Here is a 21,146-nt window from a genome sequence, read left to right on the forward strand (position 1 = left end):
TCCCACTCTTTCCGACCCCATGAATCGCAGCACGCCAGGCCTCCCTGTCCATCACCAACTCCCGGAGTTCACTCAGACTCACGTCCATCGAGTCCGTGATGCCATCCAGCCATCTCAGCCTCTGTCGTCCCCTTCTCCTCCTGCCCCCAATCCCTCCCAGCATCAGAGTCTTTTCCAATGAGTCAACTCTTCGCATGAGGTGACCAAAGTATTGGACTTTCAGCTTTAGCATCAGTCCTTCCAAAGAAATCCCAGGGCTGATCTCCTTAGCGTTGTTGAAATGAGATCAGTCCTGACTTCCCCTGCTAGAAAAGACTAAATTATTTTGAGTTTTTTAAGTAAATGCTACTAAAATATGTTTTACCACTGGGAAGGTAGCACCTTACAGTTTTCAGGGACTTTAATTCAAGTATTCATTCAGCTCCTAGTTTTAATCCTAACCCACTCGTTGAGAAACATATGACCATTCAGTCAGTTTCTCAATCTTAAATTCTACAGAAATTATAGAAATATGTTTAAAACATATACAATTATCTGAAGACAGTTCTGATTTGTTTATACTGGTAAAGTCCCATTTGAGTAAGTGAGTGAAATCACTCAATCGTGTCTGATTCTTTGCGACCCCATGGACTGTAGCCCATCAGGCTGTTCTGTCCATGGAATTCCCCAGGCAAGAATACTAGAGTGGGTTACCATGCCCTTCTCCAGGGAACCTTCCCAATCCAGGGGTCGAACCCAGGCCTCCTGCATTGCAAGTAGATTCTTTACCATTTGAACTACCCAGGAAGCCCTACTTATGCTTTCTTCCTATATGCTCACAACTCTTTCCACTGGTATCTATTTTAGAGATTATCTGATTGTATTGATGATTCCTACTAGCTATTGGAGAACAATCATGTCTCAATTGTTTTTGTGTCACTGGCATCCGATGCAGTTACCAAGCACCCACCATGTGACAGGCACTGTGGAAACCTGGAAAAAATAGAGGAAAAGAGATGAGTCTTTTTCATAGCTCATAATCCAGTGGGCAGACATATTTGCAAACAAATAATTGCAATAATGTATTATGGGTTGCGTGCTGGGGTGCTGCAGTCTATGGGGTCACGAAGATTGGACACAACTTAGTGATTGAACAATTATGGGTTGCAGCATTTAGCATGGTTTAGGTGGCAAGTAACAGAAAAGTCAACTCAAACTGACTTTAACAAAAAGAAATTTCCCTGCCCTTTCCATCCTTACGTCCCTTCCCAACTCCTTTATCTCTCACATTCCCTTCACTTCCCACACTGGGGAAGAGATGCTGACATCTAAAAGAGCTGGCTGAGGAAAAGGTGTGGCATGGAAGCTGCAGAGAAAATATATGACTGGAGTGCTTGGAAACTGAGTAAATAAGTTAACTGATAGAGCAAATAAGTAAATACATCGAGGACAACAGACGTCACTGTCTGAGAAGGTATTGTACAAACATGGAAAAGAGGAGACTAGAAAGAATCTTGAGGTATTAGGCTGGGGGTTTAAGCCTCAGTGTGAACTTGGAAGGTTTTTAATGTATATATTCAGATAAATTGCCTGGAAAACTTCATGGACAGAGGATCCTGGTGGGCTACAGTCCATGGCATCTCAAAGAATCAGATATGACTGGGTGACTATACATTAAACACATTCAGTTAAATATGGAAATAGTGGCTGATGTCAATATGTGTAAAAGTGTATGGAGATATATACATGTATACCTTACTTAATGCTATCCTCTGAGAGCGTCTAGATGCAGGGGTCACTAGTAGCAATGATCACACTGAACACTTAGATGGTTTCTAAATGACATCCTCTACTATAGTCTGCTCATGGGGGAATATCAGGCAGGCCCATACAGGAGTCGATATAAAATGAAAGGTCTATATTCTTTAAGACTGTTAAGGATGTGGGAGACGGGAAAAGACTGAAGAACAGTTTCAAATTGGAGGAAACTGATGAGATGTAACAACTAAACGCAAACATGCTCTTGGATAGAATCTTGGACCAGAAAATAACAAGAAGCATTACTGGGACAGTTGATGTAGGCTAAAGTTAGAACTTAATAAGGGCCTCTGAGTTGCTATTTAAAGATTCAAAACAATGAGACGATTGCCTCCACTGCTTTTAGCACTTGCAAAAGTCTAGTTAGTGACAAAGCTTTCATTTTTCCTCAGATATTTCGCTGCCTTCATAGCGATGAATACTCATTAAAGAAACTTTAATTGACACATCTGATTTTAAAAAGATTCCTCAGTGAACATTATCCCCAAGGTTCACTGCTAATGACAATAAAATGAAGTTACATTTATATTAACACTCAAACCACAATGGCTTAGCACCTCTACCAACTGCACTGCAACTCAAAGCACACACAAACCCACCTTTACTCCTGAGTCTGTGCTCCTCTAGTTCCAGTTCTTCATCAAGCCTCCAGGCTCTGGCCCCTGGACATCTGGTGCAGCACACAGGACACACAGAAGGTTTGGGGAGCTGTGTTGGTCCTGCTGTTGTTGTTGTTTTTGTTTAGTTGCCAAGTCGTATCCGACTCTTTTGTGACCCCATGGCCTGTAGCCCGCCAGGCTCCTCTGTCCATGGAATTTTCCAGGCAAGAATACTGGAGTGGGTTGCCATTTCCTTCTCCAGGGGATCTTCCTGACCCAGGATCAAACCCATGTCTCCCTGTCTCCTGTACTGGCAGGCAGATTCTTTACCCCTGAGCCACCAGGGAAGCCTGTAAGTCTCAAACCCAGGTCTGGGAGAGAACTCTCCCTTGATTATTTACAGCATCACTTAGACCTGTCTTGAATTTCTTTAAAAGTATTGGAAGTTTAAGCATAAGAAGGAAATAACATTATACCTAGTAATGTATTCTTGCAGCTAGATGTGATACTCCAGGAGCCCACGGGCCCCACACATATGCTTGATGTATCCCCTAAAGAATCATGCTGCTGACCTCCCAGCCTGCTTCCAGAAGGCTGACTTTCCCTTATGCTCACCGCTGTGTGCTCGGAGCACAGACTCTAGGGTATGGGGGCTTCAGCAGTTGCTGCTCATGGGCTTCAGAGTGCAAGCTCAGTCATTGTGGTACACGGGCTTAGGTGCCTCACAGCATGTGGGATCTTTCCGGATTGGGGATCAAATTAGTGTCCCCTAACTGCATTGCCAGGAGAAATATCAATAACCTCAGATATGCAGATGACACCACCCAATGGCAGAAAGTGAAGAGGAACTCAAAAGCCTCTTGATGAAAGTGAAAGCAGACAGTGAAAAAGTTGGCTTAAAGCTCAACATTCAGAAGACTAAGATCATGACATCTGGTCCCATCACTTCTTGGGAAATAGATGGAGAAACAGTGGAAACAGTGTCAGACTTAATTTTTTGGGGCTCCAAAATTGCTGCAGATGGTGACTGCAGCCATGAAATTAAAAGACACTTATTCCTTGGAAGAACAGTTATGACCAACCTAGAAAGCATATTCAAAAGCAGAGACATTACTTTGCCGACTAAGGTCCGTCTAGTCAAAGCTATGGTTTTTCCTGTGGTCATGTATGGATGTGAGAGTTGGACTGTGAAGAAGGCTGAGCGACAAAGAATTGATGCTTTTGAACTGTGGAGATGCTTTTGAACTTCTTGGAGAAAACTCTTGAGAGTCCCTTGGACTGCAAGGAGATCCAACCAGTCCATTCTGAAGGAGATCAACCCTGGGATTCCTTTGGAAGGAATGATGCTAAAGCTGAAACTCCAGTACTTTGGCCACCTCATGCAAAGAGCTGACTCATTGGAAAAGACTCTGATGCTGGGAGGGATTGGGGGCAGGAGGAGAAGGGGACGACAGAGGATGAGATGGCTGGATGGCATCACTGACTTGACGGACGCAAGTCTGAGTGAACTCCAGGAGTTGGTGATGGACAGGGAGGCCTGGCGTGCTGTGATTCATGGGGTCGCAAAGAGTTGGACACGACTGAGCGATTGAACTTTACTGAACTGAACTGAACTGCATTGGCAGGCGGATTCTCAACCACTGGACCACCAGGGAAGCCCGAGAGAAAGTCTTTAAAGAATCAACTAAGTTGAATCATTAGGGCAGATCATCACCCAATACCACTGATGTCCTGACAAGAAGAAATTTGGATACAGACACACACACACACACACAGAGAGAGAGAGAGAGAGAGAGAGAGAGAGAGAGAGAGAGAGAGAGAGAGAGAAAGAAATGGTGGAAAGGCAAAGAGAGGAGACAGCCATCAACAAGCCAAGAACAGATTCTTCCCTCACGGTCTTCAGAAGGAACCAACCCTCCTAACACCTAGATCTTAGCCTGGAGCCTCCAGAATTGTGGGAAAATACATTTTTGTTGTTTGAGCCACCCAGTCTGTGGTACTTTGTTACAGGGGTCTAGCAAACAAATACAGATGCCAAGTTTGAATTGTGTCAAACCAAGTCCAGTTTCTTTTTGGTCTTCCTCCCATGGGTAAATAGAAGACAAAACTTTGAGTCTTTGTAGTTTCACAGGTTTTGCCAATGACTACTAAAAGAAAAATGAAATTTTCCACAAAAAAAATGGTTCATACGCACAAAACATTCTAAATGTAAAACTTATATATAGAAAAAAATCATTTTCCTAATCATTCCCCACCTCCCTGAAAAATAATAAAAGCCAGGAGAATCTCCAAAATAGGTTGCTGGCTCAACAATAAATAGCCATTTATGTTTATAGACAAAATACTAAGCTTCTCAGTGTAAAAAAATCTACCTCATGATTTTCCCCAAGTTCCTTTACAAATGTGTAAAACATAACAAAGGAATGATATGCTCCAAAGTAGAATTCAAATCTCCACCTTTCAACAAAGAGAAAAACAGCTTAAAACTTCAAAATACCAACTATGCGCATATTTGACCCATCAGGAAAGAGCTGAAGCTGGTTCATATCACCCCTTCTTATTGCATGGTATGTGAGTTGTATCCAAATTACTGATGAATGAAATAAATGGAGTGACATGGAAAAGGGGAGTATTTATTTCATTCTCTTCTAAGAGACTACCCATGATCAGAGCACAGATTTCCTGAGAACCAGCTTATTTCTCTCCATTCAGGCTCATCCTTTTACCTCCTGTCTCCTCCCTTGTCTGTTTGCATCTCTTCTGCTTACTGAGTCCCCTACATCTTTCCCATTCCTTTCCTCCAACTTTATCACAGCCTTTTCCTTCCCGGTTTCTGTCTGGATGACATGCCTCTGTTTGGAGTTGGAATGCTCTGTTTCTTGGATTCAAAATGACAGAAAAGTCATCAATATCTAGAGCAGCAGTGCTCACAGTGTGGTATATGGACCAATGGTGGCATACGAGGTCATTTTCGGGAGTCCACAAATAAATTTTTAAATTTAATAGCTTTTTAAATCTAAATGTACATTAGAAAAAAAATAGAACTGGCACATCAAATCTTCAAATTCTGACATAAATGAGCAGATGGAGGAAGAATTTAGACGCTGAAGAGAGTTTTCCAGGTGACCTTGAAATCAAACCACATTAGATTTTATAAACCTAAGTGCTTTCTCTGACACATTTAACCACTGAAATAGTGCAGGTCTCCTTCCATAAAGTCTCAGCACCATGCAATTCTCCTTTACAGCACTTAGCCCAATTACAGCCCATTCTTTGTGTAACTGTTTGTCAAGTGGCCATCTTTACTACCAGCCTCCACTCCGAAAATAGTCCCACAACTGCTTGCCTCCTATTGTATCCTTAGCTCTTGCACATTCTCTCATATATAAGCATTCTTTGCGAGTTTGTAGAATAAATGCATGAAGAAATAAATGAACAAGTAAGGCTGACCCTAATTAGATGATAGACACATCACCATCCTAAGATTTCTGAGCAAAAGAAGGAAACCATAATCTATTAAAACATTAGAAGAATTGATGCCTTCAAATTGTGGTGCTGGAGAAGACTCTTGAGAGTCCCTTGGACAGCAAAGAGATCAAATCAGTCAATCCTAAAGGAAATCAACCCTGAATATTCATTGGAAGGACTGATGCTGAAGTTCCAATACTTTGGCCACCTGAGGCAAAGTGCTAAAAGACCCTGATGCTGGGAAAGATTGAAGGTAGGAGGAGAAGGGGACAACAGATGATGAGATGGTTAGATGGCATCACTGACTCAATGGACATGAATTTGTGCAAGGAGACGGTGAAAGACAAGGAAGTCTGGCATGCTGCAGTCCATAGGGTTGCAAATATTTGGGCACAACTGAGCAACTGAACAAATAATCTATGAATTAATGATATACCCATTACCTTCCTATGAAGATTTCTGAGCTAAAGAAGGAAACCATGACCTAAGAACTGGGTCTATCAAAAGACAAATGGGTCAAGTTCATAATGCATGGAAAAGAACAATGGGCTCAGAACCGCAAGACATAGTCTGAGCCTTAACTCTGTCAATAACTAGCTGGTTGAGTGACCTCTTTTTATCTCCTGAGTCATTCCACCTCCTGTGATCTTATTTCCTCATGTGCAGCATGAACAGATACTCTCTAAGACATGCCACTATTTGGGTGCTATGCAGTCAAGTCAAAATAATTCAAGAAGAGATTCCTTAAAGCTGCACCTTTCTTTCCCTCTTTCTGTGTATGTGTGTTCAATGACTATTATTTAGGACTAAAACTTCCATCAAACAATGTTATTATGAGTAGAGAAGATGTCAAACATTTGGCTCACCACCCCAAAAAAAAAAAAAACCTGAAGCCCAGTGGGTTCTGCTGGCAGTAATATAAATGGAGCAACCACCGTGGAAAACAGTTTGAACTTTCCACAAAAAATTAAACATAGAATAATTAGCATATGACCCAGAAATTGGGTCATATGACCCATATGACATTCTACTCCTAGGTATATAGCCAAAAGAATTGAAAGTCAGTATTCAAACAAAAACTTCTACATGAATGTTCAAAGTAGCATTATTCACAATTGACAAATGAGAAAGCAATCCAAATGATGAATGGATAGACTAAATGTGGTTATATCCATAAAATGGCATATTATTCAGTCATAAAAAGGGATAAAGTACTGGTACATGCTAACACATGGATGGATGAGCCTCAGAAACATGCTAAGTGAAAACAGCCATACACACAAGATCACATGTTGTGTGATTCCAGTTAGATAGGATATCCAGAATAGCTAAATCCATAGAGATAGAAAGCAGATTAGCAATCTTCTACCCATGACGGTAACTTTCTGAGCTTTAAAATATGGCCCTTGATATCATTACAGCCACCAAAATCTAAAAATATTCAAATCTACTACTACTAATATTTATTACATTCTTACATGCATGTGTTTAGAAAACCCATACAGGGCTGAATAATTTCAGATTAATTTCTGTCCACTCTCCTCCACAAATTACAAGTGTTATGTTCTGTGAATGTGGCTATAAAATTAAACACTAAACTAAAATGTTCTCAGAAACCCCTTACTTTCTTCACAAACACAATATATAACTCATTCAAAACTCCATATTGGCCCCATATTCCTCTCTTTAGACAGGCAAGGGCTGTGCATGTCAAGCTCTATAGGAGTACATGTAGTTTAAACACTCCAAACTTAGAAAAGCTATGCCTCTGACTGTGAAAAGAGTTTTGCTTAAAAATAGTAGTGTACTATTTTTAAGAGCTTTCTCCCATTCTCCTTTCCTTTGACATTGCCACACAGTCCCAGGAGCAGGGCGGCCATGATTTCCACATGCCAAGAAACTACACTGGTGTGTGGGGACGGGCACCCACCATTAGGCGCACCACCAGCTTACCCAGCACACCTGCCCAGGGCCTTCAGGACCAATAGCAAAGGCAAGCTTCACACTTCATAGAAACTGAAGACAAATCCTTGTTTGAACTGTTTTCTAAATGCTCAGTCAAATGGTTCATTTGATCAGCTTGTGATGCCTTTGTAAACAGCATCTAGGTTTTGTCACGTGACACGTAAAGCCACAATGTGGTACTAAAAACCAGTTCACGATACACCTGTTAAAGAATACCACCTGTATTTTACTCCATCCATATGTCTCTTTTATCACATCCCCTTCCTTGCTTTCTTTTTTCTAACAACAAAAGTAACCTAGGTTCCTGTCAGAAAATTTGAAGAAAACAGAAACAAAGAAAAAAGAAAAATCAACCCAGAGACCCACAGTCTAAATGTATCACTATTAACATTTTAACCATTAATTTATCATCTTTGTCTAATGATTTAGCAAAGTTTTGATCTCCATTTTCCATTCTACTATCTTCCTCTGCAATTGAGGTTGGTCTTTTGGGTAATAAATCGGAATTGTTTTTATATAAGACACTAGAGTTTATGCTACATGCTCAATAAAATATTTTTGGAATAGTACAAGCCCTTTAGAGAAAAAACAGCCTCTATTTTATAATCACCTCTTTGCAAGTCCCAACTTATATGTCACCTCCACTGAGAAACCTTTCTAACTCTCCAGATCAGGTTAAGCCCCCATTTATGTGCTCCCATAACATCCTTTGTTTTTCTCTCATAGCATCTATCACACTTAACCATCTGGAGCATTTCAGCTATTTTCCCCAACTAGAGACTAGGTACTCAGAAGGATGTCACCAAGTCTGTCGTATTCTTCTCTGATTCCCCAACAGTTAAGAGAGTGTTTTCATGTAAAAGAGATTTAGCTAATAGTTAATGGATGGGTGGATCGATGAACCAATGAATCAATGAACCAAGGAACAAACCTTCTAGGGATGTAATCCTGGACCAAGACTGACTGAAGAGACGACATTTGTGTGGCACTGTAATTGCATGAGTAAGAGCTGAATTTATACTGGGATGAGTTTATACTTCTTTGATCCTCCTTCTCAGACACCAGGACTCTGAGGAAAGATCTCTGTTTAGTGTGGAGACTCTGCCCAGGGAACTTACCTGCTGTAATCCATGAAGCAGTGGGACTTCAGTTCTGAACAAGATGGAGTCATGGGGACTGAATTTAGTTTTCCACTTGAAACAACTACAAAAATAAAAAAAAAGATGAAGTATGATTCTCAGACATTGGGCAGGCAGCATAAGATAGTGATTCCTGAGATAAGAAAACAGGTACCGTGAGCCCCATGAATGCCCCACCTTATTGCCTCCAAAGTTTCCAGGCTACAACTCAGGAAAGAACAACCCAAAAGGCATTGATGTTCTCCCTGAGTTTCTTCATTTACAACCTACAGAGTTGCCCAAGTAAAATTAAAAATTGGCTCCTGCACATGAAGAACAGAAAAAAAAAAAAAAAAAAAAAAAAGAAAGAGGCAGACCAGTTCTGATTGGTAGATGGAACTTTTAATAAGCAAAAGAATTTACATATGACGCTTGTCTTAGGAGGCTGCAAGTGAGTAGACATCCACACAGCTCTCCAGAATCTTAACAGTTTACACAGAGGCTTTACATCCACAGCCTGGATGGTCTCAACAACATAGGGCTCTCCCGAGGTTGCTCCTTGAAGTGACTCCAGTTCAGGAGCAGCGCATGGACCACGCACTCCAAGGACAAGTCTTCAAATGCCTGGTCCAGCCGGCAGATCAAGAGGCAGTCATGTCCTCTCGATGACCTCTTCCAACAGAGTGAAGGGGATGACTCATTAATCTTGGAAATTCATGACAGCCAGTGATCACACAGCAGAATACCAGAGAAGAAGAGGGATGCAGAGAGAACTCCAGAGATCTGCAGAGGGTCCCCCCTCAAGTCTACAGCTGAGTCCATGTAAGTGAAGAAATTACCTGAGGACATGGGGAGAATGCCCTGGAGAAGGGAACTGCTACCCACTCCAGTATTCTTGCCTGGAGAATCCTCATGGACAGAGAAGCCTGGCGGGCTACAGTTCAGGGAGTCACAAAGAGTCAGAGCTGAATTAGCAGCTACCACACACACACACGGGAAGAATCACCTAGAGGGATCAGAGGGAACAATTCAGAGTGCTCACACAGGACTAGGGGTCACTCCTGTCCTCAAGGGTTAAGGTGGAAAATCGTCATAATTCACAGGGAGTGGGTAGAATATTAAAGGATAGTGACCAAAAAATGGCCCTAGTCCACAGTGTGTTCCGGCCCCACCAGGTTCAACCCATTCAAGTAACTTGACCGTGTACTATAATAAAGCTCCATAGTACTTATAGGAATACAAAAATATCCAGCACCCAACAAGGTAAAATTCACAGTAGGTAGCATCCAATAAAAGATGATTAGGCTTGTAAATAAGCAGGAATACGTGAGGCGAAAACAGCAATGGGAGAGACAGTATCAGAGGGACGAAACAACGTGAAATCATGACAGACCATCTAACATCACTATTAGAGAGAAAATACGGTATTAAACACTAGCGCAAACATCCAGATTTGTAAACTATCTCCACCATTTCCTAGATAAATCTAACACAAAAATTTATTTTTATAACCACTGGTTCTTCTTATGTTTATTTATGCTCTTATAAGGATTGAAAGAATTCAGATGTATGTACATAGAGAGTGCTTAAATAAAGGCAACAGGAGGTTTTCTATATCGGATGATCAAGCCATCAGCACATCTAATACCCCTCAAGAAAACAAAAACGAACAACTCCCATCACACAGAAAGAAGAGACTGGTATTTTGAAAGAATGGCTACAGTCTAATCAGTATTTGCCTCCAAAGCTTCCGCCCATCAGTCCTGAATTTTGGACTTTTTTTTTTTCTTTGCTAGCAGTTTTCATAACATGATTCAAAGAGGATGGATTTTTCATCAGTTAAGTGACATATCATGTTGCCCTAACATGTCATAAATTTCAAGGATTTCTCAATATCTTGTCATGATGAACCCAAATTTAGCAATATTATCAGCCTGTGTCTCTACATATCAAGATACTTAATGTTTGTGCCAATAACTGAAATTTATCGTTTCTTGAATTTAATGGACTCAGTGCCATTGCTTCTTTCAGATTGTTTCAGCAGGACTAAACTTTTTGAAGTCAATAAACCATTTCCTGTCTTGAAAATAAACTTCAACCATTCTCTCTCAGGTTGTCTCCGTGGCCAAATTATTGCTCTTCACCTCTTGCAATGTGCTTTTTCAAAAAGGACTATACTTTGGATTTTACTCACTGAGACCTAACTGAGTCTCTGAAATGGTCCAAAGTGTGATAAAAGAATTACTAAAGCTATGAGTCCAAACATAAGGACACAATGACAAAAATACCCTTTGGCTAAATGAAAGGTGCCGTACGAATATGCAGTGTCTATTAATGTATCACGCTTCTGAGGGACAGACAGTCAAAGGAAATCACGCCTTTGACACTTGTCTGCTATCCAGCTCAGCTGAAAAGTCTTTGAGAGCACCAGTGGAACAAGGGATGCAACATAGGAGGAAGGGATGATCAAGAAAGCTTGAAATCAAAGGGCAGATCAACAAGGGAAGGAGTAGGCCAAAAGCATGAGGAGTTATGGGAATGAGAACTAGACACACCGCAAATTACAGCATCGCTGAGAAAACAAGGGAACGCATCAAAGTGTCAGGCAGAACTCTCTTTTGTGAATTCCCAATGGCTCTGAAGACCCACATGGCCAACAGATTCAATAAGAAGGACAGGGTGCACAGCTTCTGCTACGGTCCTAGCTATGGGTTAGGACTTTGCATGAGAAAGTAGTCTTGACCATCACTCTGACAACATGTGGGTTGATAATACCTAACTAGGAACACCATAACATGACTGAGGACCATTTAAAAGATGGATTTTCACAGAGGCAGGATGAAGATAGAAATAAATCTTAACATCTAATGAACCACAATGGGACCAAAGAAATCCAAATTTATGCGTGTCTGTGTACACACACACAAACCCCTCAGTCCACTAAGACAGAAAGCCCTCAAGTTGAAGACCTACTGCTTGCTAAAACTGACTTTTCTTGTAAGATATTCTAAAGTCTTCTGAGGAAAGAAGGTAGCCTGAGTCAGAAGAGTTCTTATTTTGAAAATCATATGTGCCAATATGCTTCTAGGTCAAGAAATGATGAAGCTATATGACCCCTTCCTCTGACTTTAAGACACATTGAATGAAATTCAGTGGAGACAGGAGGTGGAAAAAAAGCAGCAAAAGTAAGAAATGAGAGATTATTTCTCACATATTACCATGTCTCTCTCACTAAACTCTAAGCTCCAAATGGCAGAGACAATGTTTATTCTGCTGAACACTGAAAATATAGTGCCTACCAGTAGTCATGTATGGATGTGAGAGTTGGACTGTGAAGAAGGCTGAGCACAGAAGAATTGATGCTTTTGAACTGTGGTGTTGGAGAAGACTCTTCAGAGTCCCTTGGACTGCAAGGAGATCCAACCAGTCATTCTGAAGGAGATCAGCCCTGGGATTTCTTTGGAGGGAATGATGCTGAAGCTGAAACTCCAGTTCTTTGGCCACCTCATGTGAAGAGTTGACTCATTGGAAAAGACTCTGACGCTGGGAGGGATTGGGGGCAGGAGGAGAAGGGGACGACCGAGGATGAGATGGCTGGATGGCATCACGGACTCGATGCACGTGAGTCTGAGTGAACTCCGGGAGTTGGTGATGGAGAGGGAGGCCTGGCGTGCTGCGATTCATGGGGTCGATTGAACTGAACTGAACACAATGCCTGATGCATAGTAGGTATTCAGTGAATACTTATTAAATAAATAAGGATGTAATATTACATAGAACAGGAGGACATGATAAAAACCTCAGTCCTTTAAGGTAGAAATAATACTGGAGGTTGAATTAGTTAGAATTAGTTTGGCTCTGAGTAAAACAGAAATCCAAATCCAAGTGGCTTAAACAAGATAGAATTTTATTTCACATCCACATCTTTAGGAAAGTCTGGATGAACACAATGTTAGGGCAGGTATCCTGTTTCCTCAAAGTGTGCAGGGACCACTGCCACCCCATCTGCTAGCCACTAGGTCTGGCCCTTCTCCTCAAGGTCCAATACCTTTGTTAGAGTTCCTGCCACTACATCTTCATTCCATACAGAGGCAGAAGGATAGAAGGGAGAGAAGGAGCAAAAATAGCACATTACTTGAGAACCTAAACCATACCTCCATTACACTGATTAATCAAAACTTACTCACACTTAACTACAAAGGGGGGCTGGGATAGTCAGCCTTTTAGCCAGAAAGCAGTATTCCAGTTTAAAATCTTTTATGAAAAAAAAAAAAAGAGGATAATAGACACAGGGCATTTTCCACTATAATTTGAGTATTAATTAAAATCTTCTCCAGAAAGAAAGGAGAGAAAATAGAAATTCTTGGGTCAGGAAGATCCCCGGAGAAAGAAATTGCAACCCACTGCAGTCTTCTTGCCTGGAGAATTCCAGGGACAGAGGAGTCTGGCAGACTGCAGTGCATGGGGTTGCAAAGATTTGGAATGACTGGGCACCTGAGCATACGCAAGACTCATTGCTCATTTGTTTCTTCGTTTCGTCCAATATTTCTCCTTTGTTTCTTCCAGTATTTCCAAGAAGCAAATTCTCTTGAAATATACTTAAGGACTGCAAAAATAACTAACCGATGGACAGACCTCTCAGCTAACAAAAGATGGAAGAAAAAGAGTAGATTTTTCCTACTTGGTTCCATTTTTTAAAAACTTTCTCAGCAAGGACTGCTTGAGCGCAGGAGATCAGCCATCTCCATATTTTTGCTCCGGTGATGTTGGAATCTGTCAGATCGGTGGGAGCTTGAACTAGACTGTTCTTTGACCCTGCCAGTCCTTGCCTATCACCAACCCCTTCCAAATGATGTAACTCGCCTACAGCTCAAGATGTTTTTTCACTGCCTCCAGAGGGGAAAAATGATAATTCCAGCTCACAATAAGGTGGGCATTCTTGAATGCCACATTTACTACTGACCAGTAATAGACCAAACCAATTATTGTAGTAAAAACAAAACTGGCCCAGAAATCATAACAGGTCCCTGCTACTATTTGTTTGTTTATTTGTTTTTCCACACTTGATTTTAGCTGATGGTATCCAGCTGAATATTTCTTAGAAAACGAAACCACTACAAAGAAAAAACAGTGAGGCTATATCTTAAGTCTGAAAATTTTAATAAATATCTGAGAGCAATTTGAAATGTGAAGTCATGAATCAAAGAGAACTGAAAGGATTTTTTTGAAAAACAAAAAAATGTTGGTCAGAGATACCATCTTTGAATTTTCCTGGTGATACCTGGTGACCCGAACAGGAAGAGCAAAATTTTAAGTGAAGTTCTTCAAACTCCTCATCCTCATCCCCAATCTAGTTACAAGGGGAAAACAGACATTCTAGCAGCCAATCAAATTTCTCCCCTCAAATCCCACTACGTGTGCATGCCAATTCACATCAGTCATGTCCAACTCTTTGCCACCCTATGGACTGTAAGCTGACAGGTTTCTCCATCCACGGGATTCTTCAGGCGAGAATACTGGAATGGGTTGCCATTTCCTACTCCAGGGGATCTTCCAATCCAGGGATCGAACCTGAGTCCTCTTGCATCTCCTGTCTTGGAAAGCTGGATTTTTACAACTACCACCACTCCACTATAGATTATAAAACCATGAGAGACTGACAAGGCTCTCTGCTCTAGATTAAAGGTCAAAACTTGATATCCTAAATACTACGGTGTTTGGGTGGAATGACAGGAATGATGGACTTCCTAATTTGAGAACATATACACTCACAGGGTCAGGATGGGGAACAGGGTCTTAAAAGATTCAGTCTTGGTAGATCCCACCCAAGGATAGTATTCAATGTACTTAGCAAGTGGCATCGCACAGGCAACAGCCTATTAGAAACTGCACTGGCCAAAGCACTAACTCTGGGACCAAGAAGCTGTCTGATGAGCCAGGCATTAACTCTTTAGCTCCTTTTTTTCAATACAGCAAACTTTGTGCATGTTCAGTTACGTCTGACGGCTTGTGACCCATGGACTGTAGCTCCTCTGTCCAGGGAATTCTGCAGGCAAGAATACTGGAGTGGGTAGCCATTCTCTTCTCCAGGGGATCTTCCCAATCCAGGGAATGAACCTGGATCTCCTGCATTGCAGGCAAATTCTTTATTGTCTGAGCCACTCTAACTTTAAGCATGTCTTTTTCTGATTATACCCTGGTCTCCTCTGGATGGATAAATTAGATTGGAATATGCTCTAATGTCTTCAACCCACACATTTAAATCAGTGTCACTTTAATTTTCACTTGTGAATGTGTGTGAATAAAATTATAAAATTATTAAGAGGGGAAAAAAACATAACAGAAAGACAGGCTTATGGGTGACACCAATCACAATGACCAAGAGATACTGTCTTATTTAATTATTTTAAGAAAAAGCAGATTCCCTTCAATAGACTTCTATATTTTATATTCTCTATTACACAGTAATTCTTCCTCTTTTTTCCTTTGTAGATTTTCATTTTTAATGAAAGTCTTATTTGGAAATTTCAGAAAGGATTACAACTAAAGAAATGTAGTGTTTACTTCCTATGTTATAATTAATGAGTCTAACATTGTGTCTCTGGCTTGTTCTCTCATTCCTCAAGTCATTCTTTCTTCTTCATCTTACATGTCTCTTGTCTGAATGTGTTTCCTATTAATCACTTGTTTTTTCTTAAGGTAAAGTTCACATAACATAAAATTCACCATCGCAATGATTTTAAGATGTACAATTCAGTGGCGTGTACTGTATTCACGATGTGTGTGCATCTCTATCTAATTTCAAAATGTTTTGATCATTCCAGAAAGAAATCTTACACCCATGAAGCAGTCACTACCCATTTCCCTCTCCCTACTCCCAGACCTTATAAACCACTAACCTGCTTTCTGCCTCTACAGATTTGCCCATTCTGGACATTTCATATAAATGAAATGATACAAGAAATGGCCTTTTATGTCTGGCTTCTTTCATGGGACATAATGTTTGCAAGAGGTACCCATCTATCAGTACTTTTCTGTGGCTGAATAATATTCCACTGTATGGATATACCGCATTTGTTTATCCATTGTCTGGTTGCTGGACATCTGTGATGCTGGGGCTGGGAGTCTGTGAACCAGCTTCCAGAACTCCCCACCACAATCTGTGAAACTCCACCAAAAAGGGGCACTAGAAGAAGACTGAAAATCTGGAGATAAAAAATAGAAACTCATTCCTGTTTCCTTTTGATTTCCTGTTTCTTCCCAGCACCATCCTACCAACACCTTTGAACCTCAGAAGCAGTATTTTTTTGTACTAGGAGAAGCTGAATTTGATTGAATCCAGTTTTCAGGGCTTTTTTTTTAATACTTGCAGACTAGTCCTAATCCTATATTTATGGATTCACATATGAATTCATATATAGAGAGCAACTCACATATATATATATATGGATTCATATATATTTTTTCATAGTCTTTTCCATTATAGATTATTTCAAGATACTTATATAGCTCCCTGTGCAATAAGACCTTATTGTTCATTTCATGTGTAGTGGTGTGTATCTGGTAATCCCCAATTCTCGACTTATCCCTCTCCGTCTTCTCCCTTGGTAACCATAAATTTGCTTTCTATGTCTGTAAGTCTATCTTTTGTAAATAAGTTCATTTATATCACTTTTTCAGATTCCACATATAAGTAATACAATAGGATATTTATCTTTCTCTGTCAGACTTATTTCACTTTGTACGATAATCTCGAGGTCCATCAATGTTGCTGCCAATGGCATTATTTCATTCTTTTTCACGAGTCAGTAATATTCCATTGTGTATATACACCACATCTTCTTTATCCGTTCATCTGTTGATTTACTTATTTAGGCTGATTCCATGTCTTGGCTATCGTAAATAGTGTTGCAATGAACACTGGAGTGCATGTGTCTTTTCAAATTAGAGTTTTCATCTTTTCTGGATATATGTCCAGGAGTGGGATTCCTGGATTACCTGATTCCTGGATCAAAAACTCTACTTTTAGTTCTTGAAGGAAACTCTATACTGTTTTCCATAGTGTTTGTACCAGCACACATTCCCAGCAACAGTGTAGCAGGGTTCCCTTTTCACCACACCCTCTCCAGCATTTATGATGCCATTCTTATTACTGATGATGCCGTTCTTATTGGTGTGAGGTGATACCTCGTCATAGTTTTGATTTGCATGCCTCTAATAATCGGCAACATTGAGCATCTTTTCATGTGCCTGTTGGTCATCTGTATGCTTTCTTTGGAGACATTGTTTATTTAGGAAACTGGGTCTTCCTTCTGTGCTATCTTAGTGCTCTTTGTTTGCTTTTTCAATTTTCTAATACTCTCTAACGGTTGTTTACATTAAATTCTCGCTATTAAAATAATGGGAGTGGTTCTGTCTCCTGACTGGACCCTGACTGATATGGTTCCCCAGCTAATTGCCTGCTGGCCCTGTTTCTCTCCACTAAGAATGGAAGTTCTCAAAATTGCTGCTGAGAAGCTGGTTTTCCTCAGTGGGAAGCCAGCAGCCACTGTGTATTAATACATTAAGAAATCTAATCTCATGCATTCTCCTAACCCTTGTGTGAATCGGTGTGACTAAAATCTTCAAAAAAAGACATCTGAAGAAAGGCAAATTGAAAAAGACATAGAGTAGATTAGTGTTACCCTGGCTTGGAGGTGGGAGCAGGGATTGACTGCAAACAGGCATATAGGGAAGTTTTGGGAGCAGAATGCATTTTAACACTGGATTGTGATGATGGGTCCATAAATTTACTAAAAATCATCAGAATGTACACTTCAATGGATGAATTTCAGATATAAATTAAAGCCCAATAAAGCTATTTTTATAATCACTCTTTTAAAACTAACATAAAGGATCTTTGTGATCAAGGTCTATCATTGAGTGAGAGGGTCATTTAGACCAGTATGCTCACTCATGAAAGACCTCAAATTTAGATTTCCAAAGTTATCTTCAAACGAAATATGACATATAGTCACAGAAATGCACTGAGAAAATTCGAAGGACATGTTCATTCCCAACATTAATTATTAAATTATAACCACAGTTTTGTAATTGTAGGTCTCTCCGTATCTGAGCTATCTTCAACATCTCGTAAATACATATTAATGGCATAGGATTTCTCTCTTTGCTATCTGAGCTGAATTCTAAGCTGTTCCAAGTCAAAGACATACGAGGGAGGCTACAGGAGTTAACACTTACTAAGCACCTACTATGGAGCATGGACAAAATTCTTTGCTTTACATCATCATTTAAGCTTATTTTACAATAGCAATACCTATGTGATGGGCTTCCCTGGTGGCTCAGACGATAAACAATCTGCCTTCAATGCAGGAGACCTGGGTTCAATCCCTGGATCGGAAAAATCCCCTTGAGAAGGGAATGGAAACCCACTCCAATATTCTTGTCTGGAGAACTCCATAGACAGAGGAGCCAGGTGGGCTACAGCCCATGGAGTCACAAAGAGTCAGACACGACTGAGCAACCAGCACTTTTCATGTGATGGGCATTCCAGTGCAAACATTTATGCAGAAGAAAACTGAAGCACTTTAAAGCGAAATAACCTGCATAAGATGATGTACTCAGTAAGCAGGAAATCCAGCTTTTTGCACATGAAATGACCTTTTCATGAAAACCTTGGTGCCTCTTTCAGTGAGGCATTTCTGAGGGCTAAGAGAGAACTGGGCCTTTAAATGAGCAAGAATAGTAGTTAAATCAACTTTAAAAGTTCATTATTGTTTAAGATTGTATGAAATAAGAAGTTCAAAGTCTTTAAGAAGGTCTCAAATTGTCGGTGACCCACAGTGTATTTAACATAAATATTGAAGGTAGATATTTCCCCTTAGTTTCTTTAAGTTCTTTTTTTTTTTGTAATGATATATATATATATATATATATATTTTAAATTTTCACAATGTTGAGTTGGTTTCTGCCGTACAACAATGAGAATCAGTCACAATTATACATATATGCCCTCCCTCTTAAGCCTCCCTCCCTTCTCCCCATCCCATCCCTCAAGAGAAAAACAAGTATAGTGTATTAGCACATAGATACAGAATCTAGAAAAATGGTATTGACGAGCCTATGTACAGGGAAGGAATGGAAACGCAGATGTAGATAATGAACTTGCGGACACAGTGGAGGGAGGGGGTGGGACAAATGGAGAAAGTAGCATCAACATATACACATTATCATGCAGAAAATGGATAGTTGGTAAAGTCTTTAGGTTCTTTTCATTCAAATGCTTGGCAAAACTTTACATCATGTTGTTTTATAGTGTTCTGCGCTGACAAGTGGTCAATTCTGAGAAAATACATTTCTTTTATTCCAAACCTATAAAAGCAACACTGTGCATTTTTGTCTTTGGTAGTCCCTGTGGTTGTGACTATGTATTTGAAGTTGGTGCTCCCCCGGGGTTGCCTAAGCCAAGATGATCAACTTCAAAAATACATCTGAAGACAAAATGCATCTTTTCAATTGAGAAAAACAACAGAAAGTATAAACAGTATATTTTTAAAACACTCAATTTTTAAAAAATTATTAAGGGAATTTGTCAGAGTTTGTTTTGTCTTTTTTTTTTTCTTTTTTTGCATTGAAATGAGTGCTGCCATATTTTAAAAGAGAAATAAAATGATCTGCTTGTGGTTCAAGTCCAGCCATGACAGAATTTTAAACAGAAATTTGAATATAGATCCCTAATCCCAACAGTTTACAGATATCATGAATATTTTTTAACATTTTACCACAGAGAAATGATATTATCTTAGGATAGATAGTCCACAATTTGATTTAAAAATGTTGAAATTAAATCCCCGTCTGTGGCTAAAGGCTAAAGGCCACATCCACTTGGTGCTTTGATTCTCGAAAAGGTCACTGTGGCAGAATTGCCATGGCCTACAGAAGCTCACATTATCCACCCTGGGTGAGGGCATCATGATGCAATAGTTGGTGAGGTTCAACTAAGGCTATTTCCACTAAAAAAATAAATAACTTTTTAAATGAAAATACTGTCAAAGGTTACCTCAGAGAAGTTGGCTAAGGAGTTGAAGAGACAGACAAAGGAATTTTTACTTTTCATATTCTATTATTCTGTGCTTAAACTTTAATGAGATTGCTAAAACTTTTATTTTATCATGGGCATGCACCACTTTGTTAATGAAAGAAGTAATTACTTTTAAAAAGGATTATTTCCAAAGAAGAAACAAAAAATGACTCAGGAAGAGTCACATAATTTTTAAAGAAATTTTTCATTACAAGATGGATAATGCAACCCCAGGAGACATATGCTCCCTGGGGTAAAATTGCAATTATCAATAAAAGCAAAAGAAGAAGCAGTTTTAATGCCTAGAGGAAAAAAATACGGAGTATGTGGCCTGTGGCTTTTAAGTAAATTGGTGAAATTTAAAGTACACACAATAAGATGAGGAGCCTGTGTCAGAGTATAAGTGAACCCGCAGCTTCCATCTACAAGCAAAAAATCTTGCTATGGAAAATAAATAAATCAAAGGAGTGGAAAAAGTGTGTTTGATGACTAAATTGATTTACACTCTGATACAAATTGGTCTCATATAGTTTGGCCAGCAGAGACCTCACTCTGAGTAGCTCTGGAACCTACAAACTCCAAAAAGAAACGGAAAGAAAAAGGTTTAGATTGAGAGTCAGTTGGGGCTCAATGGAGGACACAGAAATCACTCTAGACATTTGAAGTAGGAAAAGGACTTAATACAGGGATTCTGTGCACACAGACTGAGAAGGCAATGGCACCCCACTCCAGTACTCTTGCCTGGAAAATCCCATGGATGGAGGAGCCTGGTAGGCTGCAGTCCATGGGGTCGCTAAGAATCGGACACGACTGAGCGACTTCCCTTTCACTTTTCACTTTCATGCACTGGAGAAGGAAATGGCAACCCACTCCAGTGTTCTTGCCCAGAGAATCCCGGGGACGGGGGAGCCTGGTGGGCTGCCGTCTATGGGGTCGCACAGAGTCGGACACGACTGAAGCGACTTAGCAGTAGCAGCAGTACACACAGAAATGTTAGAAGGCTAGAAGCATAGGTGAAAAGTCAAAGAGGCACCACTTAGTTGAAGAACCTCCACCATAGCTCCAATCCAGAGATCAGGAAGCTTTCATCACTGCCACTACCACCTCTGCTTCTTAACA

The 21,146-nt window shown here is 40.2% G+C and overlaps 1 long non-coding RNA gene across 1 annotated transcript in view; it reads right to left on the reverse strand.

Annotated features, from left to right (window-relative positions):
* Window positions 1–21,146, reverse strand: part of LOC121818661 (uncharacterized) — a 346,398-nt gene that overhangs the window by 102,173 nt on the left and 223,079 nt on the right. The window contains exon 12 of the long non-coding RNA XR_006058681.2: window positions 8,948–9,032. This is a non-coding gene — a long non-coding RNA (uncharacterized LOC121818661). The remainder of the gene's footprint in view (window positions 1–8,947; window positions 9,033–21,146) is intronic.

The sequence above is a fragment of the Ovis aries genome, chromosome 2 (assembly GCF_016772045.2).
Source record: "Ovis aries strain OAR_USU_Benz2616 breed Rambouillet chromosome 2, ARS-UI_Ramb_v3.0, whole genome shotgun sequence".
Taxonomy (NCBI): Eukaryota; Metazoa; Chordata; class Mammalia; order Artiodactyla; family Bovidae; genus Ovis; species Ovis aries.